The sequence below is a fragment of the Chenopodium album genome, chromosome 15 (genome assembly GCF_948465745.1).
Source record: "Chenopodium album chromosome 15, dcCheAlbu1.1, whole genome shotgun sequence".
NCBI classification, from domain to species: domain Eukaryota; kingdom Viridiplantae; phylum Streptophyta; class Magnoliopsida; order Caryophyllales; family Amaranthaceae; genus Chenopodium; species Chenopodium album.
The window spans coordinates 20975508-20988015 of record NC_137848.1 but is presented as its reverse complement, the minus strand read 5'-3'; positions in this window follow the sequence as shown (position 1 = coordinate 20988015).

Genomic DNA, 12508 nt, shown 5'->3' with positions numbered 1-12508 from the left:
AACACATTACCTCACTCCCCTTTATCCTTGCGCCACATGGCAGCCCCACTTGGGCACCAAGGCACCCCAACTGGGCGTCCATGGCTTGCTGCCACCTTCGGCCTAACAGGCTTATGCGTGCGGGCTGCTGCTAGCCGAAGGACGCTAATAGCAAGCCTCGCACCATGTGCGGGTTGCTAGCTACAGCGTGTTAGCACGCCACACAATAGGTGCGGGCTACTAGGCGCAGCTTGCTGCTTGGGTGTGGCGCGCCATGCCACATGCATCGCTACCCCAGCGCGCCAGCACACACGCATTGCTATCATTGCTAGCTTGATACTGCTGCTGCTAGCGCATGCTAGCGATGCTTGCTAGCCATGCTCCGGCAGCACTGCCAGCGATGGTGCGCTTGCACGCACCAGCCAGCCTAAGCTCGGCTTGGTGCGTTTGTTAGCCACCTTGCTAGACCATATACCCCTAGCACTCGGGTATTCCAATGCCAGGGGTATTTTAGTCATTTTGTGGATTTATTAGTAATTTTCTCGTCTCGTTTGTTATCGTTTTCGACTCGACTTCCCACGCTCGATTTCGACGCTCCAAGCTCGAATTTTCTACGTCTAAATATTAATTACTCGGGCGACTCATTAATTCCTTCCGAATTAATTCGTCGCTTCGGTTCGCTAGTTGCTTGGGTGTAACCCGAAGGGTTCAGTCAAGATTAAGCTGTAATTTCTATTATACGTTAATAAAGCTGATCGGAAGCGGCCTCCACCTAGGCATTTCAATCACTTGACCTCACTGAACAATTAGCTTTCTAATAATTTCGAGTCCTCTATCCACTTGTTCAAAGGACATCATTCCTTTCATAAAGTCATTGGCTTTTAAAGGGTACTCTAACCTTGAACCGAAACCTTCTCGGAACCGCAGGTTCTAGAACCGGAACCTATAAATCAAGTTCTAATTTTGGGTAATAAAATTGGGAACCTGTTGCAACAAGTTCCAGTTCTGGGTAATAAAATTTTGGACCCGGAACTTGTAGGGTACCCTGTTAGTACAGGTTCCCTATAGGGTACATGAAACCGGAACCTATTATATGCCCAAGTATAAAAGCTCTATATCAAAATTGTATAAAAGTCGTCACCTACCTGTCTCTCTCCTCTAATTCAATTTTATCTTACTCTTAAAGGTTTAACTAATGGTATTAATATAAGTATTTGTAATTTTATATTAAATATTCTAGGTAGACAATCAAATTACTATTAAGCTTACATTGAAAGACAGGGTACAATGTTATGGAACCGGAACCTGCGGGTTCCGATTCTGATTCACAATTTTTAGGAACCTGTTGAATATGTTCCAGTTTTGGGTCCTATTTTTAGGAACCTGTTGCAATAGGTTCTGGTTCCGGATCCTGAAATTTTTACAGGGTACCCTGCTACGCTCACCCCTAAAGGTGATTGATCTAAGTGCTCGGGATTATACTACTTCTCTTTGCTAGATCTTCGTTTAGAACACTTATGGACTCCTTCTTGTTCGGGAACTTCCACCGTAGTATAAGTATTAAAGAGGGGTGAGTGTTTAGGATAAGAGGGTTTGGTAGCAAACAAGTTCACAAAGTTTCTGCCAGAGTTTTCGGTTAATTTATGTCTGTTTAAGCCTCGTAATTAGCCTCTATTTATAGGGAATGGATGTGTTTAGGATTTTGAGCGTTCTGCCGCAGTAGGTGTTGCGCGCATCTGAATGAGTTGCGTGCGACAGCCCAGCGCAAGTGATTTAGATGTGCTGCTTTGGGCAACACAATTGAACGTCTTGCGCGCGGTATTATGGTAAGATTCGATTTTATATTTTTATGAAATTCCGAATCTTTCGCAAGCGCATCACTAGCATTTGCACTGGGTGTTACGTGCAAGCTTAGTAGTTGCGCGCACCAGACCAGCGCGACTCATTGATACGTGCGCGGATTTCTTTGCGGCAGCATTGATTTTTAACCTAGGCACCTCTAAATCCGTCATAATTAGGTTTTAACCTCGGGCGTAAGCCTAATTATGATCGGGCTTAGTTAATTTGGACCTTAATTTATTTTGTTTTGGGTTAGGCTAATAATTTTGCGTTCTCGTGATTTAATCAATTGTCCATAAGCATTCTTCACATTGATCCAACACGAAGATGGTTTTATTTATCGTCATAGCACTTCCTTTCGGGAAAGGAGGCCAAAAGTAGATGTCTTCACTATCCTTACTAACCCCTTTCCCATTAAAACTTGTTTTTGTTTTAAACTTTTATAAAAATTTCCTTTTATAAAATATTTCCAAGCTTATTAAATTAAATAATTAAAATGCCATAAATAATTCATTTCGAATTATTTAAATACTTCACACAATACTTATTTAAATTAAAATACGTAAAAAAATACAGGGTATTACAAGAAGGGGTCGATCGGCCGGATAGTTATTGTGGACTTTTACAGGTTTGGTCAAATAAAAAAGCTAAGTTGAATGTTTAGTAACTAACATATTGTAATATGTAACTTTTTAAGCTAAAATAAGGATTTTTGTAAGATTAGGTTATTAAACATTTATTGTTTTTTTAATACGATATGATGTAATATTCATATATACAACTAATAATTAACGTCTATTATTAAACACTTTTATTAAACTAGCTATTTACAAACATATAATCAGGGCTGACCCTTACCAATTGTAGCCTGAGCGGCCGCACAGGGCCCAAAATCTGAAGTGGCCCAGATTTTTTATAAATGGTTATATAACTTTCTAGTTTGTAATCTATTCATATAAGGAAGTTATTTGATATTGGAGGTTTTTTTTTTCTTTGGCATTCACTTTTATTTTAGCGATTTATACAGGCATATATAGTTGGCATTACCAGTGTTTTAACTGTCTGTTAACTAATCTAATATTACTTTACTTGCATTTATATTTTCGTTGTTATTACACAAGATAAATTTAAGATGCTCAATATTGGTATATATTTGATTTTTGTATTCGACATAAATTCTATAGTAGTGTAATAAATAATAATTGACAATTAAAAAAAAACTTAATTGTGTATATTCAACTAATATTAAAATTTCATTTTGGAAAAAATTTGTACATTCAAAATAATACTAAAATTTTGGATGCCAAATTGCCAATAATTTTATGTATATTGTAATTTTGTGTGATAAAGTATATTCAGTTAAAGTATTAAGGTTGGAGGTGCGATATATAAGACATAGGATCATATTACATTTATATATATCATATTCTCTTGTGAATCTCTTACACGTTACACCCATTTTATTATATTTTTTTTATATTAAGAATTTTATCTATGATTAATATTTCTATTTTGAAACAATAAATTAAAAAGAGGGCCTAAACATATTGTAATTGCACAGGGCCTCCGTAAGAGTTGGGACAACCCTGCATATAATTAAAACAACAATACAATTAGCTACTTGAATTAGTTATATAATCATTTATATCAATCAACTAACAATTAATTACCAAATAGGGTCGTTGTCAATGTCAGCAAAAGAATATAATCTTGCAAAAATCAAAGTATTATAACCAGAAAGAAATTGATGGAGAAAGTTGGAAGTTACTTAGTATTTTAACTTCTAAATTTGGTCATGTCAGTAATTATAGATGATGTCCATATTGGATAGATGTGGACACAAGATGCATTGACTTTGAGGTCACAAATAAAAAAGTAATCTGAGTATTTGAGCATTAATTAACAAGAAATGACAAATGAGTAATCTGCTCAAATACGAAGTACAAAATTATAGTATAAAAAAAGAGAATTGAGTAATAATATTGGGAACCGAAAGACAGGAAGAGATGATGGAGAAAAAAAACTAGAAATTCTTGGCCTCAAGTAGGTAGAGTCCAAGAGGATTCAACCAAGGTCATTTTTGTAATTTAAAAAAAAAAGAGTAGTACCTTATCTGTATCTTAAAATTTAGTACCAACGAGATACATAGATAAAACCATCCTTAGTAGTATCGAAATACCATCCTACAATACATTGGTATCGTCATAGTACTACGATTGGTATCATATTTAACAAATATTGTTGTTGGTATAAGTTGATACATTCTTGGTATCCTAACTACGGTTTCGTTGGTATTTTGGTGCGTTCGATTGGTATCAGTGCCATACGGTTAAAAGCTAAACTAAGTTGTTAATTAAATTAATAATTAAGTAAATCTGGAGAATACTAGGCCTTCTATTGAGTGTAAGAAACTTGATTTTAAGCATTATTATCATATTCTTGAAAATACTAGTAATTTTGGCCCAGTCCTTAATTATGTTGTAGATCAAATTGGTGAATTAAGATCTGAAGTTGTTAACATACATGCTCGCTGTATTAATATTGAAAATAAAATATCAATAACCACAATCGATATTAGTAAAAAAAGTAAGTAAGCTAAAAGAACAAGTTAAACAAGTACAACTTTCTTTAACAAACGAAGTTAGACATCAATCTGTTAAAGAAGCATCACCTAATAAAGAGAAAATTGTCCCGTATAAATATAAGTATCCTAATCAAAATTTAGACAAAAATAAAAACTTTACTATATCACTCCCTAAAAGACCTACTAGTAACCAAGAGAAAAATAAAGAAACTAAAGTGAGCCCTCATCTTCAGGAGAAAACGCTTAATGAATTGCAAATCTTATTTGATAAAGAAGAAGACCCTGATAAACTAAACGAAATTATGAACTTAATTTCTGAAAAAGGAATTGATTTTGAAATAGAGGAAAATAATTATGTTAATTTAGAAGAAGATTTATATCAAATGATGGGATTAATGAAAACAAATTAGGTAAAAGAGTAATGGATAATAATGATGTTGGAGATGAAATTATTAATTAAAATATTAATGTAAACGATGTTATCCAAAGATCTAGGTACCAAGGAGAAGGAAGTTGCACACGACCAAAATACATACCAGGGAAGACTACCCAGTTTAGTGTCAAGGTTATGCCTAATCATATACCCAAACAAGAAGTGACTCTTGAACTTATAAGTCAAACTGGTTATAAGCTTATGTTAGATGGTGTAATAGATAGATAAGATGTTTTAAATCAGTGGAAAAAGAGCATGAGTAGTGTACTCAATTTAAACACTGAATGGACTGCTGAATTTTTCTTAAATTATATTGAACATAGTTTCTATGGTTGTGTAGAAGGCTGGTACGATGGAATAGATGAAGAAGTCAAAACTACATTAGGAGCTAGTGTATCTCCTACTAGAATGTTCAAACACTTATGTCAATACATTGAGTTAGAATGAATTCATTGAACCTAGAGCTGATCCTATTAAAAAACGAATGGAATATCAAAGAAAGTTAAGTAATTTGTCCATCTGTAATATAAAATATATTGATAATTACATTATGGAATTTGAAACATATTATTATAAAATTAATGAAAATGAAACAAATCTTGGAATGTTTTACGATAAAATTACCAAGTCCTCTCAATGAAGAAATTAGTGAAAATTGTCAAGAATGGAAAGAGAAATTCTTAGCTAGGGATGCCCTTGCTAGGTAGTAGAGTTGCTTTTCTAAGAAAATGGATTGAAAAGAAATGTAGAGAGGTTGCAGGAACTCAACAAATGAAGAGACAATTTCTCACTTGTTGGGATTTCCCAAATAACTATGGACGTGAAAGAAAAAACTATAATAAGAGAAGGAAATATAAGAAAAATAACTTTGACAGATTAAGAAGAGAGACCTATAAGAAGAAGTACCATAAAGATATACATAGAAAACCAAGTAGGTTTTTTTAGAAAGGCAACATATTGTCCGGAGAAAAAGAAAACATGCAAGTGTTGGTCTTGTGAAGAATTAGGATATTATGCTAATGAATGTAAGAAAGCTAACAACAAATTAATGGAAGCCTTAGGTAGTTGGGATTACATAGATATACAAGAAGACGAGGCTTTAGATTTTTCTTTAAGTAATAATAAAGGAATAGTAGAAATTATATAAGAAGAAAATGAGTATAGTGAAGAACCTGAAGATAGTGAATTTGAAGATGTAAAGTATGAAGAAATAAATAATATGATGGAAGATGAAGTATTAGAAAACTCAGGATCAGATGACGATGAGGATAAAAGTAAAATGACTATAGGTCAACTAAAAAGAGCTGAGTATTCTATTGATGATAAAGACCTAGACCAAATGAACAAAGAAAGTTGGAATTTTCCTCAGATTACTAAAGATAAAATATTTAAAACTTCTTCCTTTAAAACTAGAACCAAATATGTATGTGAAGAAACGGAAGGAAGTATAGTAATTGAGGATTGTGAAAAGAAAGTAGCAGAAATTAATATCATAAACTGGAAAAGCATTAAAAATCATAAAGAAAAAGGAATTATAGTTATATTTGTATTGGTGCAGTACAAGTATACATAACTCCTTTACAAGATTTTAGTAAAAATGTTAAATGTTTAAGCTTTGTTTGTGATATTAGACATAAAGAATTTTATGGCAGATTATTAGTGGTATCACTTGTAACTTAAGTCAAGGAACTGTAAGCTATATAGCTTAAGTCATAGTTATTATGTGAGCTTAGAAGATTCATATGCTCCAAAGTTTCTAGCGATCAAGTTATTAACTAATGGAGTAAACATGCATAAAGGGACTCGTCCTATATATCTAAGATGGAAGGTAGTCTATAAGTTGGTTAACACTATAGATTCATCTTTCAAGAAACAAATAGTAGATGCTCAGAAATATTAGCAAGGGGGAGGTCTTAAGAAGAAAATTAGCCCTATAAAGGTAAACCTAATGAAATAGAAATCGAAAAAACATGGGAAGAATTCTTCATGAATCCTGCAGTAAAAAATAGGTCAAGTAAGATGTTAATTGATGAATCAGGATTACTTCAGATTGGGTTAACTACAAATCCTAAAATGCAAAGAAGTATGACTCTTAGAACACTAAGTATAAGTAGACAAAACTCAACTATAATAAGGATGAAAAAACAAGTCAATGAAAAACTCGAAGAAGATGATGAAGAAGAAATATTAGCCTTAATAAAAAAGTTAAATGAAAAATATGAAGCTAAGAAAGGATTAAAGCAACCAGCAAGGCATATTATAGATATTGGTTCATGTTCTAATTTAGAAATACACGAAGATCCGAATATTTCTATTATTGATAAATGATAGGTAATTGGATATAAAACAAAAACTTTGAGTGAACCAGTATATGAAGATGAAGTTAATATGCAAATGGAAGCTTATAATGAAATATCCAATACTAATCTTAATAGCATTTATATTCCAATTGATATATGCATTGAAGATTATAAAAAATATAAGGAAATTTTAGATTTTAACACCTAAAAAAATCCCAATATGGTTTTTAACACCCCGTTAATAGTAAACAAATTTGTAAAAAAAAATGAGTTTTACCACCACTTAACGGTTTCCACACAAAAATTCCGTTAAGTGTGGTCCATAGTGACACGTGTCACCAGTTTATTTTTTTAAAAATATAAAAACAAAAAAAAGAATTTTTCTTTTTTTAAAATAAAATCCTAAAACTACCCCAACCCTACCCCAACCCTACCACCGCCCTCCCCTAACCCACCACTATCCTCCCCGAACCTACCACCGCGGCATATTCCCCCCCAACCCACCTGAACCCTCCCCCTCCCTTTTTCGCAACCGTTTTGCCCTCCAAAACCACCAAACCTAAAACCCTCCTTTCCCTAAGTGACCATGAATCTGGCCACAGATGGCCGAAATTGGCCGATTTTGGGGCTGAGTGGCCTTAACTGGCCGATTTCGGCCATATGTGACTGGATTCGTGGCCGTTTTGGGAAAGGTGTGAAGAAATTTTATCTTCGATAAGTGCAATCACTAGATATATCAAGGATCACTATTATGGAGATAATAAGTTCGTTCTTTCAGGTCGTCATTGTCTGTTGCTAGATATGATAAATGATCTTTGGGCTAGTCAAAAAGTCCATAGCCCGGTAAAATGGATCCTATGAGGTCACATAACAAGGGTATTAGGTTAAAAAAGTAAGAGGCCTATTAATGGGACTCATGAGGTAATGACAAGCCATGTAAGGAGTAGGGCTAGTGTAGTTTGAATTGGGTTAAGTGTTTGGGCTTCACATGGACTCTAATTATATATGTGATATATAAATGGAGGTCATGCCTAGGGTTTGATTAACAAGTCATAATTTACCTATACAGTAAATTGTGAAGCAAGCAACCAAACACTCTAACCTCTCTCACTCGCACGCCTCTATATTCCTCCCCCTTTGTTTGTACGGTTTAGACACTGGCACACTGTGGACATACGGTGGTGGTGATGGTGGTTCGTGGCTTGTTTATCTCCTCTCCTCTCTGTAAAAGGTTGATTGAAAGGTTCAATCACGACTAACTAGCATTAGTGGAGGTTTAATATGTGTGCTCATGGAGCAAGTAGAGGAATCACGCTTGAGGTTCTTTATCTCCCATAGTTCTTGCTCAATTGCACATGGATTTATGCTTTAAAGGTATTATTATTTGTTCTTTATGTGTTATGCATTGATCTTGGTGTTTAGATGCTTATGAATATGATTCATGCAATTCTTCTTATAGTATCTAAAGTCCTACAAGCACTAGGTGAAAAAAGTAGAATGACACTGCCTTAATGCCACCGGTTCTTCGAAATCGGTGGCGAAAACATGGGTTAAATTAGGCGGGTTTTTTAGAAGTGGTTTTTGCCACCGGTTCGGTTCAAACCGGTGGGAAAAACCATTATTCCCACCGGTTTGAATCGAAGCGGTGGCAAAAACCTTTTAAACCCCCCCCTTATATTCCCCTAAACCCTACCCTCATACTCGGCCTCCCTCCTCCTTTCTCTCTCCTGATCTCCTCTCCTCTGCTCTCTTCTCTCTCCTCTCCTCTCTCTCTTCTCTCTCCTCTTTATGATAATAGGAAATAATTTTCAAAGATTATACTCTCATGCACTCAAACCATTGATCAAATAATCTTTACTATTAATGGTCATTCTGTTCCTATACAGAAAATAACAAAGCCTTATACTCATCAGATTATAGAATTTACGCGCAGCCAGCGTAGTAACAGGGTTACTCCTACACAACGAGAGATTGCACTTAGAATTTCTGAGTGTGATTCATAATTAATGAATCAGATAAATAAGCAACAAAAAAAATTATGTAAAAAACTATATTCACCAAATCCATTAGAACATTGGGAAAATGATAAGGCATATGCTAAGATAACTCTAACAAATCCTAATAAGATTATTAGAGTAAGACAAATGGTCTATACCTTCCAGGATATACTGGAATTTGATGAACAAATAAAAGAATTGCTGAATAAAGAGTTGATTAGGAATAGCAAAATTCCTCACAATAGTCAAACATTCATGGTAAGGAATCATGTAGAAGAAAAAAAAGGTAAAGCTAGAATGATCATTAATTATAAACAGCTAAATGACGATACTATTTCTGATGGCTATTACATTCCTAATAAAACTGTGTTATTTAATAGAATACAAGGAGCCTCATGGTTTTCTAAGATGGATTGTAATAGTAGCTAATAGCAAATTAAAATGAAAGAAGAGAACATTCCATTAACTGCATTTAGTGCCCCTCAAGGGCATTATGAATGGTTAGTGAAGGATTTATGTCTTCGTCATGTGCAATTACTAGATATATAAATGGATCAAATTATGGAGATAATTAAGTTCGTTCATTTGGGTCGTCGTTATATCATAGCTAGAGGTATTAAGAATCTTTGGGCTAGTAAAATAGGCCAAAGTCCAATTGGACGGATCCTATAAGGTCACACAAAGGTCCTAGATCGAGAACGAGAGGACGAGGCCCATGATGGGCCTCATCTTCTAAGGTGGCCGGCCATGTAGAGGGTTTGGAGGGGTTTTGGGCTTCCTAACCTAGTTTAATTATAAAACGATTATAACTAGGTGCCTAGGATATTCTAGAGAACAGTTTTACTGTTAATTTAAACCCTAATTAGAAAACACGAGACCAAGCCTCTCTCATACTCACTCTCATCCGTCTCTCTCCGCATGCGCTGGTTGTGTGTGCAGTGGTGATGGTGGTTTGAGGTGGTGGTCAGTTTTGTCCATAAAAGGTGGTGATCGTGGTTTTTTTCCTTCACTCGACCAATCAAGTATTGGTGAACGACTCGTTTTTATCCCGTGGACTAAGTAGAGGAGCAATGCTTGGGGCTCTATTCTCTCTCTCATTTGCCGACCGAATAGCTTCGTGGAGATCACTCTTTAAAGGTATTATTATGTGTCTTGTGTGTTATGCATGTGATCTTGGTTTAGGTACTTATGAATATGATTCATGTTTTTCCGCATATAGTACCTATAAACTCCTACAGTGGTATCAGTTAGCCTCTTGCATGAACACGCTTGATTATAATAATATGATTATTTGAAGTCCATGTTAAAATTTTTATAATCAATTAAGAGGGAGAAATTAATTTAATTATGGTTCAATTATTTCATAAAATGTGATTTAACTTTTGGATATGATTAAATATGATTTAATTATGCTCAGAGGACCGAATTTTGCCCTAATATGATTCAAAAATTTCGAACCCTCACCCTAGAATTTTCAGATTTTTCGAATATTAAAGCCCTAAATTTTTATTTTTGTGCTTGTTTTTTAATTAATTCGAATTGTGTAGACATCTACTTTTGGCCACTTGTCCCGACAGGAAGTGCTATGATGATAAATAAAACCATCTTTGTATTGGATCAAAGAGTAGAATGCTTATGGACAACTAATTAAGCCACCAAAATGCAAAACAACTAGCCTAACCCAAAACAAAATGAATTAACGTCCAAATCATAATTAGGCTTAAGCCCGAGGTTAAAACCTAATTTTGACGGATTTAGAGGCGCCTAGATTAAAATTTAAAGCTGTTGCAGAAAAATCCGCGCGCATCTCAATGAGATGCGCTTGTCTGGCGCGCGCAACTCACAAGGTTGTGTGTGAGACCCAGCGCAACCTCTAGTGATGCGCTTGCGGAAGATTCAGAATTTCATAAAAATATAAATTCGAATCTTACCATAATACTGCGCGCAAGACATCCAGTTGCGCTGCCCTTAGTAGCGCATCTAAATCACTTGCGCTGGGCTGTCACGCGCAACCTATTTAGATGCGCGCGAAACCTGCTGCGGAAGAACACTTGAAACCCTAAATGCATCCATTCCCGATAAATAGAGGCTTAATACGAGGCTTAAACAGACATAAATTTACCCGAAACTCTGGCATAAACTTTGTAAGCTTGTGTACTCTTAACCCTCTTGTCTTAAAAACTCACCCCTCTACTACTTGTTACTACAGTGGAGGTTCCCGAACAAGAAGTAGTCCATAAGTGTTCTAAACCAAGATATAGCAAGGAGAAGTGGTAAATTCTCGAGCACATAAATTAATCATCTTTTCCTTTTGTTTAAACGAACCTTTAATTGATTAGTTAGTGTTGTTTGACCATTTTAAATAAACTTTTAATTAATTCATTTCACATAGTACCTTGCGTTAAATAAAGAATAAAATTGAATAATTAATTGTTGTTTGATCACTTAAGACAAGGCGGATATTGTTTATTTCTTATTCTTTTTCACTAATATTGATTAAATAAGAATAACGAATTTTGCAATGTAATTCCTATGAGATTAATGCTTGTAAATAAAATCAACTAATTTAGTTTTTAGGTATCACGTTGCATATATTGTTTGGTGATGAAATTGTGAAAAAGGAAGAGCTAGTAGAGGCCGCACTAGGGCTAGGATAGCGATTCCACCTAAAGGGAACGTTATCTTGGTACCCTTACTCCCAAACTCATTTCTGATACACGTAGACCAATTTGGGCATGGGTAAACTTACGATTCGTGCTAAATTTCCCTTGAACTCTATCTGGGAGAAAGGCATGAACGAGGTTTATGATTTTTCCTAAAACTCATTGGCGACTCCTTACTTGTTTCTTACAAAAAAGCATAATGATTGGATCAACTCTAATTCAAGGTCCCCCAAACAGTCTGGAATTCAAATCCTAATACACCCTAACAAGTGTAAAGTCCTACGCTTTTAAAGGGCCATGGGCATATAAGGAGAAGGATCCCCTACGATGGGCGCACCCTCCTTATAGTGGCGAATCAACTGGGGACTTAGAGGTTATAAGATTAATTTTTAGTTATGGTCCAAGGTTTCCAACACTAGGTTGCCTATGGGTTGTGACGGGAATTAACTTGGACAATCTCTAGTTAGAGAGCGAGACTTGAACGCATAATAACTTCCTTTTTCACAAAAGTAGAAGCCAAACAAGCAACATTGCATCATGCATAATAATAGCACACTATAACCTTTGGGGATTGGCTCATTGACTTGGGGTTGCCAACACTAGGCTTTTATCCTGAAATCAATAACAATCATCCCACCAATATCGCTAACAAAATGTTAGGAGGGCTATGTCATGAGTCAACACATTAAGTGATTGATTTGTGCATCGTTCCT